Source organism: Alligator mississippiensis, chromosome 10 (assembly GCF_030867095.1).
Source record: "Alligator mississippiensis isolate rAllMis1 chromosome 10, rAllMis1, whole genome shotgun sequence".
NCBI lineage: Eukaryota > Metazoa > Chordata > Crocodylia > Alligatoridae > Alligator > Alligator mississippiensis.
The window spans coordinates 63,598,404-63,620,139 of record NC_081833.1 but is presented as its reverse complement, the minus strand read 5'-3'; the positions used below and the strand labels follow the sequence as shown (position 1 = coordinate 63,620,139).

The 21,736-nt window shown below is 41.6% G+C and overlaps 1 long non-coding RNA gene across 3 annotated transcripts in view; it reads right to left on the bottom strand.

The window, feature by feature from the left end:
- Window positions 1–9,162, bottom strand: part of LOC102571974 (uncharacterized) — a 357,536-nt gene extending 348,374 nt beyond the window's left edge. Inside the window, exons 1-2 of one of the 3 annotated variants that reach the window (XR_002091910.2) lie at window positions 3,763–9,162; window positions 3,318–3,440 (exon numbers count right to left, since the gene is read on the bottom strand). This is a non-coding gene — a long non-coding RNA (uncharacterized LOC102571974). The remainder of the gene's footprint in view (window positions 1–3,317; window positions 3,441–3,762) is intronic. The other 2 variants (XR_009455298.1, XR_009455297.1) reach the window with 2 other exon arrangements.
- Window positions 9,163–21,736: the final 12,574 nt, after the last annotated feature.

Here is a 21,736-nt window from a genome sequence, read left to right as displayed (position 1 = left end):
CCTCTGTTCATTTGATGTGCTTGAATATACACATACCTTCAAATATGGTAGGTGGCTGGATTTATCTACTACACTGGTATTGGTATTAAACTAATTAAATTAAATAAAAAACAGGCAAAGAACACTATTCATTCTCTCATCTTACTCATGTTTCTACATGCTAATATATGAAACTGTCCTAAACTAAACTTGGATTTTATGCTTCAGTACATACCAAATGTATTCATTTACATTTCCTCTTTGACTATCCCATACCTTTTACAGACCTGCACAGAGTAACAAACAGAATACGCTACTAAATCTGATTATTCAAACATTTTCATTTAAACCTATTTTATGGAAAATCTGAGCTGTAGTTTTCCCTTGTGCAAATATTTCACACTTTCGATTACTGAAGATTAAAGACAGCCTAGCCTAACTGCAACACTTGAGCAGTCTTGGTATTCTATAAGAATTGATTCATGTCTTAACTGTAGTATTATCACTGTATAATAGCATTGTCATCTAGGAAAAATAGAACTGAAAGCAGAGGCAATGACTAAGATCCATCACACAAATCAAAACAACTGAAGGCTATTTAAATGTGGGCCTCTAATAAGCAATCATTAGATGGTCTTTCAGTTTCAAATGCACAATAATAACTTCTTCCCAGCTCAGCAGTCAGATATGTTTTCTACCCAGGAAAAAAACCCCAAGAACATTTGTACTGGGCAACTTCCATTTCCACATGCAATTCCAATCTAACAAGACTTTTAAAGGCAAGCGAGCTGCTCAAAATTTTCATTTCTATAGTCAAGGAAAGAATCTGGTATTAAGTGTTCCACTTCCTCGAATACACCAGTTCACCGTAGCCTAATCCATATATTTTATGCAAGGATGAAAGGTGTGGCTCTTATCTGTCAACACAACTGGAAGTGAATATAAAACCATCAATGATGTAGACCTAGTGTTGTTGCATAGCACCCATAAGCTTGAATGGCTTAGTAGACTAACTATAGGTTTTCTATTTACAGGATGCAGATATATTCAACCTCACTGAAACTGTCTGGATGTAACTGAGTGCAGATCCATGTTCTCAGTGCATTAGATGGCAACTCAACTTCGGGTATCTTCATGATGATTAACTTTGAGAACTGTGGATGTGGTGGTTTGAGAGAGTGATAAAATATCACAGCCTTGAGCCAACAGCAGGGCCTTTGTAGCTTACAAGATAAAAGTGCTTCCTCTCTTAATTTACAACCAGACCTTCAAAAGACCTTATTTCACATTTAAGAACCAACATAAAATACCAAGCTAAATATGGCTGTTAGATCCAGGCAGGACCTTTTGGCACAACCCTAAGGTGCAATGTATCTTTTTCCCCTACAAGGGTGTGTGCCCCAAGTCTCACTCTAGCCTATATTAATTAGCATGCAGTATGAATACTAATAATAGAAAGATATGATGTTGGTCCAACCCAACAAGCTGACTCCTCCAAGCAGCCTCTTAAATTTCAGTGCGACTGCTCATGTGAGTACTATGCATTACACAAGTACAAGATCTGCAAGATTGAAGGTATCAGTCCGTCCATAAAAAAACAACTGGAACAAAAAAAAGGCATGCAATAACTTACATTTTCAGTCCAAATTTTGTAACTGAATGGAAACAGTTAAAATCAGGAGTATATTGGATCAAAAGCATCTAAATGCTGATGCTAAATCAGTATGATCTTTTTAAGACGGTTATAAAATATTCTTCTAGCATCTGAATTATTAAAATCCCTTTATGCAAAGATATATTATCTATGTGGTTCAGTGATCCTAACTGTGTGCAACAAATATTTATTAAAGTAGGCTAGGTTCACCTTTGATAAAACCACTGAACAAATTATTACTTTCATCTATTTCTTTCATGTGATTATTGCCATTGGAAACAAATGCTTAAACTTTCTTATGCTTTTTGTAAATATTGAACTAGATTTTCAGAGATGGACAGGAATCTACGCACACACATCTACAGCTTGTATCATACCCAAATGCCACATAATTGTCATATTTTATAAAATGACCTAATATGACTCAAATGATCCAATATGAAATTGGGCCCCTTTGTACATTACAGGTCGCACACATATAAAATGTATTTTAAAATATGACATGATTACACATAATAATCAATGATACCACGTGCACATAGAAGGACTTTTTTGTGCTGGGTAGCTGAACACCTAAATTAGATAAATGCAAATGACTGTTTATGTTTTCTGCACCTAATCTGGACAGTACACCCCACATTCTGGTAATCATTTCCTTGCATTTTTGCAGAAGTGTGAAACATCCTGGACTATAAGCAAATTATATTGCTGTGGATTTGTGAAATTGTGATGATGATGATAATAACAGTAAATTCTATAGCACTTTTTCCTCTTCCAAACGTTTTAGACACCGCATCTAATTAATGCTCATAGTGCTCCTGGATGATGGTTACCTGCCATTAGACACCTTAGAAAAGACATATTAAAATGCCTAAAACAGGAATTAAAGTAAATACATTATCCCCTTTTATAGCTGGGGAAAGTGAAGCAGAGAGGTTATGTGATTTGTTGAAACCAGGCAAAGAATTCACGGTAGACCCAGATTCCTGAGTTTGGCGTAAGAATGAATATCATGAGCCTGACAGAAAAGACAGCTGAATTAACAGAAGTCTGTTAATTGTATTCAATGGAAGTCTATCAATTGAATTCCAATGAGTCCTGGGTCAAGGTCCAAGTTCCCAGTACTGGAATGACTATGCAAATTAATATTTTATAGCATGTTAAGGGTATGCTAATACCGATGTTAAGCTTGTTAGCATGTGTAGTGCATTTGTGCTTCGTAAACAATACGGGTTCTTGTCTTTTGTGTGCATTTCCTCAGGCAATCACATTTCAGCCCTTAATGTGAAAAACTGAACTGTTGGGAAAAAAAGAGAAAGAACCTTCCTCCATTTTGGATATTAGTTTTAATTCTTATCTCTAGATAAAGAACAGTAGTGTAGGTGTGTAATTGGGGACTGTTCATTTAGGAAACTCCTCCTTTCACTTGGATGGCTGTTTCTATTTCTTATTTCTTCACTGCCAGAACAAGTTTGGTTCCCTTCAACACTCTTTAAATAAGAATATATGGTTTGGGCTTCAAATCTCAGATCTCTACACTAGCACCAGGCTGGAATGAACATTAATAGTGAAACGGGGAATAAACAAACTACACTGAAAGAAAACAGGTAGATGATGAAAAGTGAGTGAGAATCAGAATGAGCTATAAAGTAAGATATATTGTGGTGTCTGTCTCTCTTCCTACCTCTCTTTGCTTTGATTAGATGTACTGGGATTTGTTGCAGTCTCTCATTCTTCTCCCATTTATTGAGCAGTATTTGTCTCTCCACAACCATTCATTTAGCCTTCCTCTGGGTCACATGATGTCCTAACAACAAGATGCAAAGTCTCTTAGTAAAATATGTTGATTTGTTTTTTTCAAAAATTACACATGCACAGAAATGAGTTACATCTCTATGTATACTTGTAGGCAACTAAAGCAAAAACTTCTGCTTTGATATTTTACTTCAAGGAAGTCACTATAAATACGGTAAAATAACAAGCATTTGAGTTTTTAATAACTGAAGCTTATGTTTGTCCCAAGGGAGAGCAGAGGAAAGAACCCCAAACAATAAATGGGGAACCCCTAGGGTGGGAACCATGCATAAAAAAAGAAACAAACACAAAAATAACTCAAGGAACATACTTACCAGCAACATGACCCGCAGTGCAGCCAGAGTGAGAAAGGAAAGCCGCGTGGGTTGTAAGTCATGCCTTCATCCGGCTGAAGCCAGCCGGTGACGTCATCAGCCATCACCGGCCATCGGGGATAAGGCGGACCACTGGGGAGGATGGCAGATGGAGGGGAGCAGAGTTGGGGAAGACTCCGATACTGGACGCCATTTGGGATACTCCCAGGGAGAAAGCCAGCAGGGGCTCTCTGCACCAGTGGAGAACAGCGTGGTGAGGAGGCTGAGGAGCCAGAAGAGGCTCTCTACACCAACAAAGGTGGGAGCATCGGGGGAATGTGGGAGGCAGAGGAGACTCTCCCTCTGGGACGTAACAGAAGGGAGCGGCAAGAGGAGCTGCGGAGCAGGACAACAAGAGGCTGGGTGCCAGCTCATAATATAAGAAGTGGCCAGACTCTTGAGGAGGTGCCGCAGGGCACTGGAAGTCCCCAGCAGCAGAAAAGGGGAGCAGCGCCACATACCACACTTGGCGGAGTGAGGGGAGAAACAACCCAGGGCAAAGGGCAATGGTCTACCCTGGCCCTACAATGGGCCAAACCCCAGTGGGATCATAGGGAGCACGGATTGCTCTGTTACTCCAGCAGAAGGGCAGGGGAAAGAGCCTGGCAGGCCCTTCCCAACTTAGTTTGTGTTGGGTTTTTTTGTTTCCCCCTTTTGGAGCAGTTGAGAAGTAGGGCATGGTGGTGCAGGCAGGATAGCTATATCATATCTTCTGTTGTCCTCCATCTTTTATTTTGAGCACAGGTTAGATTTAGGGACTTGGGCGGAGACTGCCTTGGGACAGGAGGAAGTGATTCCTGTAGCCCTACAGCCAACTGAGTGAGTTATCCCGGGAAGCAGGACCTAGGGTGGGAGAGGGCTATGAAGACCACCACGCCAAGAAGTACAACATCATCGGAAGTATGGCCGAGAAGATCAGGTGACCTGCCGAAGGTTGGCGTGAGGTTGGGGCGTAGGGGAGTTGGAACCCCATGGACGACTGCCGGGTGGACTCCCTGCCACAGAGGAGCCCTGGGCGGTCATCCCCCCCACTGGTATAACATTCAAAGTCATGGCAGGAGAGACCGGGGGAGACCACCCCCAGGTGATAAACACCTACCCACCAGCCTACAGAAGACTGTAGGATGTCCGCTACCAGCCGTCCGGACCAAGGCCGCACGTAACCGAATGTTCGAGGCCAGGCAGGCACAATGTTATAATCCCATATGTATAATGGTGTATATATTCATGTGTTGGTCTTTGATACCCCATTAAAAATACCTTGTAGCTGTTTGACTATAAAAAGTTTGAGTACCACAGTGCAGTTTTGAAGCCTTCATCTTTGGTAGTGATTTTACAGCTAATGGCATAGAGTTCTCTCTTCTGTTTCTCACCATCTTAGAATGTCCTTATAACATTGAGGAACTTAAAAGTATTAGTCAGTTGTCTTAACATTGAGCTTCAAAATATATAACATATTATTAATTAAATATAAACAAAGCATAAACTTTGCCCCAGTATGTGAGTTTATGATGACTGGTTTGTCAGCTATATTGAAACCATTTTCAGTTTCACCTCTTTGGGCCTTTTACAATGGCTTCCAAGAAACTATGCCATGCATTCCATAGTCTGTATTTCCAAGTCTACTAAGGAGAACTTTTCCTTCTCCCTATGTGTTGAGCTTTCTACCCCAAACATATACACAAAGTTGAATTTGAAGCTCACAAGAAATGGAAACTTGGACAAACAACTAGGGAGGAATATTAGAGTACTAGTCGGGCATGCAGGGATGAAGTCAGGAAGGCCAAAGCACAGTTGGACTTTTAGCTAGCAAGAGATATGAAAGGTAACAAGAAGGGTTTCTGTAAGTATGCCAGTAACAAGAGGAAGGTCAGGGAAAGTGTGGGTCCCTTAATGAATGGGGGAGGCAACCTAAAGACAGATGATGTGGAAAAGGCTGAAGTGCTCAATGCCTTTTCATCTCAGCCTTCACAGGCAAGTTCAGCTCCCAGATTACTGCACCTGACAGCACAATTTTGGAGGAAGTGAGTAGCCAATAGTGGCAAAAGAACACATTAGGGACTGTTTAGAAAAGAAGGACATGTACAAGGCCAGATGGGATGCACACAAGGGTGCTGAGGTAGTTGGCTAATGTGATTGCAGAACTGCTGGCCATCATCTTTGAAAACTCATGGCAATCAGGAGAGGTCCCAGTGATTGGAAAATGGCAAACTTAGTGCCCATATTTTAGAAAGGGAAAAAGGAGCATTCAGGGAACTACAGACCGGTCACCTTCACCTTAGTCCCTGGAAGAAATAAAGGAGCAGATCCTCAAGGAATCTATTTCTAAACACTTGGAAGAGAAGAAGGTGATTAGGAGCAGTCATGATGGGTTCACCAAAGGCAAGTCATGCCTGACCAACTTGATTCCTTTCTATGATGAGACAACTGGCAGTGTGGATATGGGGAGACCAATGGATGTGGTATACCTTGATTTTAGAAAGGCTTTTGATACAGTCTCCCATAACATTCTCCCAGGCAACCTAAGAAAGCACGGGCTGGATGAATGAACTGTTAGGTGAATAGAAAACTGGCTGGATCATCAGGGTCAGAGGGCAGTAATTAATGGTTCAATATCTAGTTGGCAGCCAGTATCCAGTGGAGTCCCCCCAGGGGTCGGTCCTGGGGCCGGTTTTGTTCAATCCCCCCATTAATGACTTGGAAGATAGCATAGAGGGCACCCTCAGCAAGTCTGCAGATGACACCAAGCTGGGAGGAGTAGTAGATATACTGAACAGTAGGGTTAGGTTCAGAGTGACCTAGACAAATTGATTTGGCCAAAAGAAATCTCATGAGGTTCAACAATGACAAGTCCTGCACTTAGGACAGAATAACCCCATGCACTGGTTCAGGCTGGAGGCTGACTGGCTGGGCAGCAACTCCGCAGAAAAAGACCTGAGGGTTACGGTGGAAAATAAGCTGAATATGAGCTAACAGTGTGCCCTTGTTTCCAAGAAGGCTAACAGCATACTGGGCTGCATTGATAGGAGTGTTGCCAGCAGGTAAAGGGAAGTGATTGTTCCCTTCTATTCAGCACTGGTAAGGCCACATCTGGAGAAATGTGTTCAATTTTGGGCCCCCCACTACAGAAAGAATGTGCCCAAGTTGGAGAGAGTCCAGGGGAGTGGGAGGGAACTGGGCTTATTTAGTCTAGAGAAGAGGAGACTAAGAGGGTATTTAATAGTAGCCTTCAACTACCTGAAGTCGGGTTTGAAAGAGGATGGAGCTAAACTGTTCTCAGTGGTGACAGATGACAGAACAAGAAGCATCGATCTCAAGTTGCAGCAAGGGAAGTTTAAGTTAGATATTAGGAAAAATGTTCTCAGTAAGAGGGTAGTAAAACACTGGAACAGGCTATCCAGAGAGGTTGTGGACTCTCCATTCTGAAGGTTTTTATGACCTAGCTAGACAAAGCCTTGGCTGGGATGATCTAGTTGGGGCAGGTCCTGCTTTGAGCAGGGGTTGGTCTAGATGACCTGAGGTCCCTTCCAACCATATTTTTTCTATGGTTTCTGTGATTTGTACAGCGAGCAGCAAATTGGTTTAAATAGGCAATGATGTCTCTTCTTCTGTGTGGGAATTGCTAGATAGTACAGAGAGCCAGCTGATTTTAGTGGGAGTTTAGGGTACATAAAATGCAGGAACCAATCCTGAATCAGAAAAAATGAGCGGACCAATTGGGTTGTCAGTTACCACCTGTAAGTCAATGGTTTGCAGCTGAGAACTGAAGTTGACATGAATTGCGTTCTACCTATTGCTGTCCCCCTCCTCCCACAATAAGGTCAGAATAGATCTGGGATGGTGGGAAAAGTTTCTTCTTATGAATGTCTCATCTAATTCAGAAGTTCTCTCTCACACATTCATTGGCACACTGAGCTTTTCAGACCAGGGAAGGTCCTTTCCCCTGCTAGTCGAGCTGAATTCTCCCTGGGAGTTTTGCCTGGCTAATGAGTGAGCTGGATGATCTAAAGCCACCCTTGGTGGGATGTAAAAGCTGTGAGCCTACTCCCATTGATCTCAAAGGATGAGCAACACACAGTTCATTAGTCCAGATTTACACCAGCAAACGTGAAATTAGAATTTGGCCCACTAAATTAATTTCCTATAAATATAGGAAATTGTTACCAATGGTATTGTTATAAAAGAAGCCATTAGTAAGTATTGTATCCAGTAGACACCCTACAGTGACAAAATAAAATGCAGTTACAGTTTAAAGGGATAAGATCCCTTGACATAATTAATACTTCTGATCAGAATCATCATCCCCAGTGTTTACCCCCAACACACACACACACACACACACGGGAAAGAAAAAAAATCCTCATTATCCTGTTATCATCACCTTATTTTATCCCCAAACTTTTAATATAGCTATATCCTCTTCTCTGAATATCCAGGATAGACAATATGGCCAACAGTACAGGTCCAAGCAGAATTTGGCCTAAGGGATTAAGCTTGTAACGTTACCCCTCATTCTGGTTTCAATAAGTGATAGAAGCATGGTTGGTATTTTTCCATTTCTGTGGCATCACACCTGTAACACTTAATATATTCTATTAAATATAAAACTGCATTTTCTATTTTCAAGCTTCCAGTGAAAGGTAAGTGTAATATTTGTGTTACTGCTGACCTTGCACTTTGCAACGTCACTCATGTGTGTGGAATCTGGCAAGTACCATCTGTTTGAAAAGATAAATGTGTCAACATTAAGCATCAGATATTCAAGAGTGCTTTATACAGACACCTAAATGGGAATGAACTGACCAAAACTTCCAAGTGTTTTGTTCCTAGTAGCTCTAACAGTGCTAAGTGAGAACTGCTTTGAGCGAAGGAGTGTCATCAAGTACTTAAATGGGAGCTACTACACACACAGATATTTTAAAAATCTGGCCCTGAAGGCAGCTAATGAGAACTGTGTTGACTGCAACTATAATTCATACTGGTTATCACCTGCATCAGTCAGTGGGATTGAAGTCAATGGGACAGTTCAGGTAAGAGGGCTCAATAATTGGTCATGACCTTGGTGTGGGCTGGGTCCAGTGGTTTCTAGAGTAAAAAAAAAATCATAAAAATAATCATTAGCAATCACTTGCAAAACAAGATTAAGTAGCACTGAACATATATTACAATAGAGCTGGAGTGATGCTAAATCCATGATGGCCTACAAAATATACCCCTCATTATTCCCCAACACCATTACTTCCAAGTAGGTGCATGTATACATAGATCTATCCACACGCTTTACTGCTGGCCAGTAATTTTTTGGCATCATTAACACTGAAAAATGTTAATGTTTCTAACTGAAAATTGGTGGCAGAAAAAGATTAGCTTTGACAACGTTTCTAATAAAAACATTCAAATTGGTAGTTTTAACATTAAAAAATACACTTCTAGGTAAAATGCATTTAAAAACTAAAATAATCGTAATAATTATAAAATCAGAAAATTAAAGTTGGAAGGGACCTCAGGAGGTCACATCTAGCCTAACCCCCTGCTCAAAGCAGGACCAACCCCCACCTAGATCAGCCCAGCCAAAGCTTTGTCTAGCCAGGTCTTAAAAACCTCCAAGGATGGAGGTTGCACCACCTCTCTGGGTACCTGTTCCAGTGTTTACTACCCTCCTAGTGAGAAAGCTCTTCCTAATATGTAACCTAAACTTCCTAACCTAAACTAACCTGAACTATAAAATTAAAATGAAACATTTTGAAATGATCTAAGTGAATTGGTTTGGCCAGAAGTTAATTTTTTATTTCAGTTAATTGGCTCTTGATTTTTCTTATGTATTGCCTTTATTTGTTTATTTATTCTTATATGAACTCTTATCTGTTTATATTTAAAGATGTTGACTTTTTGTGCCAATTCACAGTGGGAACATTTTCAAAATCTCAGGCATTTTCCTGAGATGGGAAAACCATTTCCCACACAGCCCGTGTCTTCTGCTCATTTTTTACCTGCTTATAATTACAGCAAGTTTTGATACAACATGTTCAATTTATGGTGGCAAAAACCTGAATGTAGGAGCAAAATATTTCCTCATATATTGTTTACTATAGGATGTATATGCCATGCTCTCTGCACCTTCCTCCTATTGTATGGATGTGCTGAGACACTATGTTCAAGTATCTCCCATTCTGTTTGCATAGTTATGTATCAAGTCATTTCTTAGGACAGATGTTCTCACAATGTCTCATATGTTTACTCTCCTTTCCCCGAGGGAGTCTCTTCTTATAGATTTCCTGATGTTTTCCTTTTGAAGCAGAGAGACTAGTCGCATACCAACAAGGATTTTCTGTCCATGCTACCTCCAGGTTGCTGTTTCCCCTGCCATGCAGCTGCATGATGACTACAGAGGGCACTGGTTCTGCCTATCTACCTCCATCCTGGCCTGCAGCTTTAAGACAAGTGTACTGCACCAGGAAAAAACTGGTACCACTTATTTTTTCACAGACCAAACAGAGACTGAATGGCAATGTTGAGCTACAAAAAGCATATCCATTCATATGTGTTTGCACATATACTTATGTCTTTAATTAGTTACACGGGCCTCATCTGCTGCATTGTAACAGGGCCTGTGGTTGACAGCGACAAGTGAGAGATTCTGGCGTGTCGTACTGCTATGAAATAAAGAAATCATCAAAACTGTTGATATCCAGATTAAGAGGTACTCGGGGGTATTAATTCTTCCAAAATAATTTCAAAGACTTAAAATCATGCAGTGAATATGATTAGCACCTTATTGGACAATCTTTATACCATTTCCCTCATTCTCTACACATCCCACGCCATTGTTTCTTACCATATGTGCCAGACTGAGCCAAACACTCCCTCTGGTAGCGTGCCAAACTACAGCAAATGAATCCAGATGCTGAATCCCCCGAGCTCAAGTATCTGACTGGAGTCCAAGCACTGCTTCTGCCTTGGGACCTCCAGCACATTCTTGTGGAGTAGATCCTCCTCTTAGCCACTCCCTTCTGAAAACTAATTCTCTTCAGATTCCTACTGTTGCTTAATCACACCCTTTTCCCAGAAACCCACCTCAGATTGAAGCTTTCTAGCTTACAATGCGTCTTCAGGAACCCAAGGTGGCGTAGCACAGAACGCACATTAGCACAGCACTGCTGTTTCTTTAATAGTGTGAGAAATGCAAACCACTCAGAAAATAAGACACATGCTGAATTCAATGCCCCTTGCCCTTTTCTTAAGAGATTGGGGCAAGGGAAATTGGGGGGGGGGGGGGATGTGTGTTGTGCAATGTGCTCATGCTTTGTCTCCTCCGATTTGTCCATCATTCATCTTCTTCAGTTCAGCCCTTTCTGTTGTCCCGGGCAAGTGTCCACTCATCTAGCAACTATGTAATTTTTAGTTTAAAGGGTAATGCAAGTAATGACAAATTATCCAGCAACAGCGAATTAGAAAATAGTGGGAAATTATCCCATAGATGAATTAACTAGAGTTTACCGTATTCCACCTTCAACCTGGTAACTATCCTGTAGATACATTGGGGGCATCTACACATGTGCTTTACTGAAGTTGACTAATTAGCTCCACAATAGCTTCATAGTTGGTTGGGTCGGAAGGGACCTGATCAGATCATCAAGTCCGACCCCCTGCCATGGCAGGAAAGAGTGCTGGGGTCACCGGCTAGGTGATTATCTAGCCTCCTTTTGAAGAGCCCCAGGATAGGAACGAGCACCAATTCCCTTGGAAGTTGGTTCCAGATCCTAGCTGCCCAGACTGTGAAGTACTGCTTCCTGATGTCCAGCCTGAACCTACTCTCGGTCAACTTGTGGCAGTTATTCCAATTACTCCTGGTAGTGCTCCCATTCCCCGCTGATCCCCCCCTCCCCCCCCCCCCGGTAACTTTATAGACAGCCACCAGATCCCCTCTCAGACTTCGCTTGTGGAGACTGAATAGGTTCAGGTCCCGTAGCCTGAAGTGCCATAAAGTGCCATAGTCTACATGTGCACTGGTATTGGGGGGCAGTACACTAATTAACTCTGTCATAGGATAGTACTATCAATGAAAGTACTCTCTTATAGTGGAGTACTTTACTGTGCTGAAATGCACATGTAGACAGTGACCAAGGGTGTAAATTGTAACCAGTCAGTCCCACCAGCCAGGGGCTTACAACACCCCGGCTCAAACTACTGCTGTCCTTGGTGCACATGTAGACACTGTGCTGGGGAGCAGTTGACTCTGCCGTGAACTGTGTCAGAGTTTAATCCATCACCCTAATTTCACGTTTAGATTCACAAATTACCTTACATCTAGGAGGAACAAGGGCGTAACTGAGTTCTTGTCCGTACAGAAAAATACATACTGACAGCAGGCATTCATGATGCAGCACTTTTCCATATACCAACTGTTTTACCGAGATTTCAGAACTCATGCATGAGTTCTTTAAATCATCATACCACAATAATCATCATGAAAAATACACTCAAAGAACTTGTAAAGTAAAAGGAAAGGTAATATTGGACCAAAGGCTTCAGATTGACAACTAGATAAAAAGTCAGCTCTTCACTGACACAGATTAAAATAGATTTCCAATTGGATTGTAATGAAGAAGTATGTACTTAGAGGGGAAAAAGTAGCTTTTTATAGCAAACTGAAGGATGACAACAAAGCTGTTAAGTAGGCTATAGAATTAATGGTAGTCTATTAGAAGCTGAATATTTATGAATGAAAGGTGTTAGATTTTAAGAGAATCTGACCAAAGACAAAAGATTGATAACTACATTATACAGCAATTACCAAGAGAATTATGATAAGGAACATGTTTCAAATGGGTGTGTATGTGACTTTTAAAATAACTTAATTCTATTTACATATCTTAGAGTGACAATTGCTTTAATGTTTGTTCAGTTTGCTGCACTTGTCTTATAAAAGTACTAGGTCTCTGTTAGCTTTACCTTTTGCATATCTTGTGGTTGCATATTCTCATTGTTGTCTCTGAACTAAAGCTAATTGGAAAATGGAATTTTATTTTGCCGCCACAGAAAAATTTGGTTTTCCAGGGACGGTGGCAGTGAAGGAATAGAAATCCAAATTGAAATATGCCCATCTACAAACTTCAGGTGAAGACAACAACTTTCCCTCAATAACACTGCATTGCCTTGTGGTACTTGTAGTTTGGCTGACTTAATGCCATCAGGCTCTGCTTTAATCCAGGATACTCACTAAACTACAGCTCCCAGAATACAGTCTGTGCAATCTCATGAATACCAAAACATGGTGCATCATTAGAAAGGTGGATCACAAGGGGAACATAGCCTATACAGAAGAATGGGAGCTTAAAACATGTGAACTGCAGCTCAGTTCAGGGTCCATGGTATTATTTCTGAATTGCTATGATAACCCCCCCCCCACCCCCTTTAGTTTATAAAGATTCAATTTTTCAACTAAAAGTCAATATTTTCTGTGGAAAACTGATGCATTTTCTGTGCAAAGCATGCATTGTTGAAAACATATTTTATCATCCAAAACAGGCAATAATTTTCCCAGCATTATTCTCAAACTTCAAGCCTGCCAATGTGCAAAATAAATTATTGCATTCTTGGACAAATCACCAAAAATATGGAGCTCTACTCTTTTTTCTTCACCATAGAATTTGTTTTTGAGGCCATGCCTCCACCGTACACGTTAAACAGATTGTCTAATCTGGTGGTTCTCAAACTCTATAGACACAAGGCAGCTCTCAACAGACTCGAGGCGCGCATCAGAAAATGCCAGCTTTTAGTTTTCACACTTTTTTTTTTTATTACCAAAAAACAACAGAGCAATTTTTCAGTTGCAAAGAGCTCAAAAAGACCACAATAGATCAGAATGTTTTAACACTGTAAGTCCCTATGTGAAAATTCTGGATTTATCTTGTGAATCATGTTTGCAGACCTAACAGTACTAACATTTTGTGGCACTACATCACCCTTGAAAGAATTTCAAGGCACTCCAGGGTGCCATGGCACCGTGGTTGAGAATCACTGCTGGGAATGGCTGGGAAGAGCCTGCCCCAAGTCAATTATTTCAAGCTCCTTTTCCCCTCACTCATTCACTCCACACACAATTCAATTTAGCTCCTTCCCCTCAGGGTTCAATAACTGCTTCATCTTCCCTACCCCTCACCTCCCTGGAACACAAATCAGGGGGCTCAAGTCCCACAGGTACTATGTTACTCTCTGTGAGACGAGAAGGTCATGTCTGGGAACAGACTGAGCTATTTCACTTTTTATTGACAGAAGAAGTAATGAACCTCCTAGCCAGTCAGGAATCCAGCGCTTCCTACTCTTCTCCTCCCTACTTCCTAGGCCCTTCATAGACAGTATAGCAGCATAATATCCCCCCAAGTAGGGGTCTGCACCGTTAAAACAGAGACAAGTTCCTAGGGAGGAAGCCAGGAGCTGACAGGTGTCCCAAGGTATGGAAGGGGTGAGGAGAAAGGAGGGTGAGCATGTACATGGAAAAGGGAGAGAGTGAGAACACTCCAGTGTCAACACTGACAAGTGCAGGGTGCTGCACCTGGGGAGGAAGAACCAGCAGCACACCTACAGGCTAGGGAACGCCCCTCTCAGAGCGCGGAGGCAGAGAAGGATCTTGGAATTATTATTGATGCCAAAATGAACATGGGCCAACAGTGTGGGGATGCAGTCAGGAAAGCCAACCACACCTTGTCATGCATCCACAGTTGCATCTCAAGCAGGTTCAAGGAGGTGATCTTCCACCTCTATGCAACACTGGTCAGGCCGCAGTTGGAATACTGTGTCCAGTTCTGGGCACCGCACTTCAGGAGTGCTGTGGACAGCATTGAGAGGGTCCAGAGGAGGGCCACTCACATGATCAGGGGTTAGCAGGGCAGACCCTACGAGGAGAGGCTGAGGGACCTGAACCTGTTCAGCCTTCACAAGAGAAGGCTGAGGGGGGATATAGTGGTCTGTTACAAACTAGTCAGAGGGGACCAGCAGGCATTGGGGGAGTCCTTGTTCCCCTGAGCACTACCAGGAGTGACTAGAAATAATGGTCACAAGCTGGCAGAGGGTAGATTCAAACTAGACTTCAGGAGGCGCTACTTCACAGTCAGGGCGCCTAGGACCTGGAACCAACTTCCAAGCTAAGTGGTGCTGGCTCTTACCCTGGGGGTCTTTAAGAAGAGGTTAGATGAACACCTTGCTGGGGTCATTTGACCCCAGTACTTTTTCCTGCCATGGCAGGGGGTTGGACTTGATGATCTGCTCAGGTCCCTTCCAACCCTACCAACTATGAAACTATGTAACTATGAAAATAAAATGCATAGGGATCCATGCAGCACAGCACCACCCATGGATCCTTGCAGAAGAACAGGGGATGGATAAATTGTATTGATGGAGGGCAGCTTACCCTCAGTTAACTAGATGTTCATTATAGAACTGTATTGCCCCTGAAACCCCAACTCTCAGGTGTAGCGATCACCAGGTTCAATAGCAGGCACGCTAAACCAAAAACTTCAAGTGAAGAGCAGTAGGCAACCTCTGTAGTCCCTTATTCTCTCTATCTAGTTAGCTGCACCTGAAGGACCATCTTCCAATTCCTAACTCCCTCAGCTTCCTGTAGAAAGCATCTTTAAACTTCTGTGAATTGAGTGGTAACCAATTTCAGAAGCTAATTTCTATATTAAAAGAGCTTACTTCCTTGCAGAGGGGTCAGGTAGCGGGGCTGGGGAATCAGCTAGGTAGTGACAAACCTGAGGCTACGCTGATCTGATTATCTCCTCACACCCCATGGCACACTTCAAAGGATCTAGTGGGATCCTGGTTGCAAATCACCTCCTCACAGGCAGGAGATGTTTCCCACTTTGTGGATCTAGGGCTCAAACTCTTGTTGACCCCATTGTCGGACACGGCAAATAGGCGTGCTGCTAAAGAAGGTGAACTATATGCACAGATTCATTGTATGCTAAAAGGAGCCTGTAGTGATCACGATGTCCTGGGTCTCTGTAGTTAAGGTGAATACAAAACTGTCTTTCTTTTCAATCTATACACACTTGCCACAGAGCATACAGAAGACTGCTTTGCAAAATACATTTTTTGTTGTATATCAGTAACTATGTGCTTTAACTTCAGCTCAATTTCTTCCACCCATACACACATTCACCATGGAATCCATCTCCAATTACAAAAGTACCACTGTCATTTTCTAAGACTCTTTCTAACACCACTGTTAAAAATACAGGAAAGAATACAGGAAATAATACATTCCTTGCTGTTTAGTCAGTAATAACGAACAGAATTTATGTGCATTTTTAGTATTGAATGACATGAAAAGACCTCTTAAATGCATATTATTGCAATAAGTATTTTCTGTGGAGAACTACAGCCATTAGAGCTAACTACAGATAGTCAAAAAGCCCAAGACTGAAACAATTCAATCTTCACAGGTTAGTCTAAGCTGTGTAGATTCAACTGATAAGCAAGTGAACAGACATCCACTTTTGATTCCAAAAATACAGCCACATGCCTGCAGTGGCCCAGGCCAGAAGCCTGGGGCACTATGGCATGCCTCCCTGCTCAGCTGGAGCAGATAACGTGCGCCAAACCTATCCTGCCCACCCTGCCGGGGGGCGGGGAAAAGAAAGGAGATAGGAGTTTACAGGGGAGGTGCAATGCATCCTGGGATGCTGGGGGACTATGGAGTTAACTTGAAACTGAAGGGGATCTGGGACAGAAGTTCAATAAACCGATTTACCTAAAACAGTTAAGTCTGAGACTACAACCATCCCGGTTTATCTTAAACCAGTTTCGGCCATTTTGAAAGTAGTTTATATGCACTAAACCTCCATTATGTTACAGATTTGAACTGGTTTCTGATCACTTACACTCATTTATGTGTAACTTCTGTCCCTAGCCTTTGTCTGTGTTATGATTTTACAGTTTTTTCCTGTTTCCATAAATCTAGCAACACTTAAGCATACTGTCAACTGAATAATTGTAGTTGCATATAAATATCAGATTATCAGTTTGTGTAGGCACCTAAACATTTTTTAAAAGGCACTAGATAGGAACAATTTCATATAACACATGACAATTTCTTATCTCCAAATATTTCTAGTGATAGTTTTAAGAATTCACAGTTCTTAAATATATCCTAGACATGTTAAGGACTAGGCTGTTACAGTCCTTTAACATGTAGAACTTCTGCGCTCCATCCCTTCCCCAAGCGTGTTCTACCCAACGCAGGAACAATCACCTTTGTGACAAAGGACAAGTCTTGGGAGGCAGGCTGCTTGGAATGTTGGAAATACTCTTTCAGGGCCAAACATTTAGATAGAAGTCGAGTTGGACCAACTTCACCTCTCAGTTTAGAGGGGTAAACTGGGTACATTATGCTTCCAGCTGACCTGTGTCTTACAGGACTAGAGAAGAAAGTCAGATGAGGATTGTTAGTTGCCAAGGAAATTAGGAGTGGTCTGGGACTCTAGCAAGTCCTGCTAGGAAACAAAGCTGAGTACGCTCGGATCTCTCTTTACGCTGCGAGGGTTGCGTTCCAAAAAAACCTTGCATAAAATGAATTTGCAAAAAGTGAACCCATTCTTACATGCAAGTAATAGGGATACGTACCAGCCTCCTTTTTTGCTTCATGGCTGGCTCAGAAGGACGTCTAGGTCGCTTAGGCGACATTAGAAGCACCAGAAGGTCGCTTAGACAACATTTCACTAAATTCAATAATAAAGGCAAATAGATTCTCTACAATACGAGTGCAAACAGCATAGCACCGCACGGAAAAATGGATGACGTGAGACTGAGGCAAGTGCGTGATGGCGTTGCATACCTGCCTCACTCACCCTCCCACAATGCTTCACTCACATCACTGCATAGCCGCATTGCAAGCTTCTTTGCATAAGATCGAATTTTTCTCGCACAAAGTGAGTTTTTGGTATAGATAAGGTTGTCGCATATAAGCAAATTCACACAAAACGAATTTGCATAGAGACCCGAGTGTATAAAAAGAACTCCCTTCTCTTTCATGGAGTTGCATTCTATTGATTTTTCTAATCCATTTTTTCCTCAACACAGAGCAAAACCAACCCCCCTTCCCCCCGCCCCAATTGAAATCTTGAAACCTTTCACAAAACAGGAAAATTACTTCCTACCTATCCACATTTGTGGCAACAGAATCACCTGTCAGGCTAGGGCTCATGCCTTCTTAATAATAAAGATTATAAAAAAAAAAAAAAATCACAAAGGGAAATAACTGCTAAATGATGCAAAGCTTGCTTCTAGTTTTTTTTTACGTTTGAATTCTGCATGTTTATAATGGCAGTATTTTTCATGTGTCAGTTTCCCTCAAATACCTCTCATTTATTATGAATACGCAAAGGAATATATAGCTGCGAGTTACTGTAACGAAAGCTTTTACAAGCCTGTTCAACAGACTACTGTAAGGCAGATGTGAAGCCAAACCTTTGTAAAGATAACCTCATACTCGGATTCAAAAGGGGCCTGATCCCATATGACACTGAGCACTCTCAACTCCTACTGACTTCAAGTGTGAAGATACACAAAAGCTATCACTCTGCTTCAAATGCCTATTAAGGATCACTCTCCAGCTCTCACACACTTTCATTCTCACTCCATCCCTTTCTGTATTACTACTTGTCATTCAACATCAAATGAGCTGTCTCAAATATTTGATAGCAACTAGTGGTTCTCAAACACATTTTCTTTCCCTAGAATGCTTTTAGAAGAAAATGTATTGGAACGTTAGTGTAGCGACTACTTGCAAAGTGGCTGAAGGGACAACATACACACAACTTATAAAAAAGCTTGGTGTCAACAAAACCCAACGTATTTTCAAGCTATGAAAAAAGAAGCCACATGATTTCCTGCTTCATTCCAGGGAAAAATTAGACTTCACCTTACAAAGTGTGGTAAGCTTATTTAATAAAAAAAAAAAGGTCTTGCTTGGTGATATGATAATATAGTGCAAGCAAACTCATTTATTTCATAGCGTGTCTACATGTCACTCTACATCGCACTACTGTGACACAGCAATCACGTGAGTCTACATGTGATCGGCAGCAACACTGACGTAGTGGCCCACTCCCCCCCATTTTAATGCACCACTACAGTGAAGCAGTGGTGAAAACTAACCATGCACATGACACAGTACAGACAGTTACTACGCCATCCTTTAGTACTTCCAAAAGGCACACCCATAGAGTAACATATGCCATAGCACTTTTCATCTGGCTGTCACAGAGCTTTACAAATACTATGATTTATAATGTTCAAGAATTAAAATACCTGTTTGGTAACTGGGTCAAATAAGACCTCATACTCAGATGAGATTAAAGGTACAATCTTACTTCTGCCCTACTGACAAATCTGGGAGTAGAATAAGAAACTCCAAATCCCTTTCAGAATTACTAGGCCCATTGCAAGTATATTTTTTGCCTACTTACCACCTTTTAGCAACATAAATTCCTATCACTAGCTGAGCTCTTTGGTGCTATAGGCTGCCTATAAATATACTGGCTTCTGTTCTAATTACAATGAATCAGAGCAGAATCAATTAATCAAGTCAGTTCCACATTCTAATTAGAATGCTCTAGCATCGCCTCATCATAGAGTGAGTTAGTTTAAGCACCCTATGGCCATTTTAAAACATTGGGGGTGGGGGAGTTTAATACATGTGACATTGTACCATTTTAATTAGAGCGGCTGTCAGGGAACTGCTCTAATTAAAACAGCCTCTTCCCATGCCTGAGCACATGTATAGGCACCCATAATGTCTATCCCTTTTTTTCCCTACTTTCTCCTCATTTAAGGCAGCTATACAGCATTACACATTCACTTCAGTCTTCTAGAGAATGAAAGGAGTGTTTCAGATCGTCAGCACTCCTCTACACGTGCAGGCAAAGGCATGATGGAATCTAATGTGCTGTCCACAAAATCGTGCTTCCTGCTATGCCATGTATGCATGGCAACAGGTATGATTGTGGATCAGAAATCACACCCCATCATGCCTTACGGCTGGTGCACCAGCAAGAAGCAAGTTCCTGTGGCTGGGACTCCCTCTCAACTGAAGGGCCTCCCAGCCCACCAAGTGCCCTTGTGGCTGGTTGACCACCGCTATCTCCCAGCCACGGGGGACCTCATGCACCCCTATTACTGGAAGACCACAGTTGCTATGATCTACAGGCCACAGGGGCATACCATGTACCCTGTGGCTGGGAGATCACAGCTGATATGACCTCCCAGTCAGAGGGGTGGCCCCCACACCCAGTCAGCTAATGCGGCTCCCAGCTGTGGGGGCAAGTGTCCCCACAGCTGGAAGCCAGCACCAGCTGGGAGCTGCTGGGCTCAGGAGTACATACGGACCTCCCCAGCTAGAAGCACTGATCAGCTGACAAGGCTCCTAGCTGTGGGGGCACAGGCTACACATGCAAACTAAAGCTGGACAGAAACCAGCTATAAAGTTATTACACATTTTCCAGCAATAATTTTATAGTGGGTTGTACCTTTTTAAGGCACCATAGTTCATTCAGACATGTAGCCAGTCTAAATTAATTGTGAAGTTCAACAAGTCATTGTGTAACGTATAACATGTAATTGTGTAATATATATAATGTAACATACATGCATTACACAGTGACCTAGTTACTTACAGAATTACACTCAGCTTCAGCCATTAAACGAGTTGTCCATGTCATGCCTTTTTCCCTTTAATTTCTTCAAAATTCTGCTGTGCGTAGTGACTGAAGCCTATGAAAGACTGCAGTTAAATCTTAGGCCTTAATTATTTTTCTACAGTTATTGCAGCAGATTGTTTTCAACCAGCAAAATTCCCAACAACACATCTCTGTAATATCTTAATTCCACAGTCACCTGTGGACATCTGCCTCTTATGCACTGCTATCACCTTCACTCCCCATCTGCATCCCAAATTTGCAAGCTGTTTTAGAATGGAAAAAAATTATAGGAGAGAAACTTCATGCAGCTTAAAATATGATGGAAGCAGTCCCTCCTCCATCCCCACCTCAAACTGTGAAAATAGCTTAACTGGGTGGGTGTCTTAAATCTCCAGTATATCTGGAAAAAAATAATTAGCTAATGCTTTTCATTTATGAGAACAGCTATTCTCACAGCTGAGTTTTATTTCTTTCTGCCAAAAGAACTTGAACAAACACCCCTTGCAGAAACACTTTTATAAAGCCAGCTTCTGAATAGCTGAATAATGTATTACTATAAAATCTTTATTGCAGAGTGATCCTTCACTGACACCAAAGGCTAATTGCTATTGGGTTGAAAGAATATATTCAGACTTTGTTCATTTCAACATATAGGAAAATGCACTTTAGGAAGGAGGGTGGAAAAAGGCACATCACAAGGCATAATGCTCCAAATGAAATGCTCCTTTACCTGGCAGCATTAGGTGAACAGAGGTGATGGCTGCCTTTCAGTGCAATAGCTTAAAAGGAATGTAAAAATTAATTAAGGAGAAAAAGGTTTTAAAAAATAAATGAATAGAAAGGTAATCTGCTTGCCACAAAAAGACAGGTGCAGCTTCCATACATCTGCCTAGCTTCGCTGATGTCAAGCGATGTCAATTTAATATGAACTGATGAGCTGATTCTACATAATTTTACATACTCAAATGTAAGTGGGAAAGATTTTTTTTGCAATAAACAAAAATGTCTGGTTCTATGTTCAGATCCATGTCCCATGCAAATCTCATTTAGTGCATTTTGTGTACAACAAGCTGAAGTTTTGGCCTAATATAGGCACTAATTATTTAGATATAAAATTATTAACACTTTACACATAAAGATGCACATAAAGGCTGTTCCCCAAGTACTCCAACTTCTAAGCTACAGGATCACAGCTAATGTGTGAAACTGTTGGTTGTCATTCGCATTGCAATAAT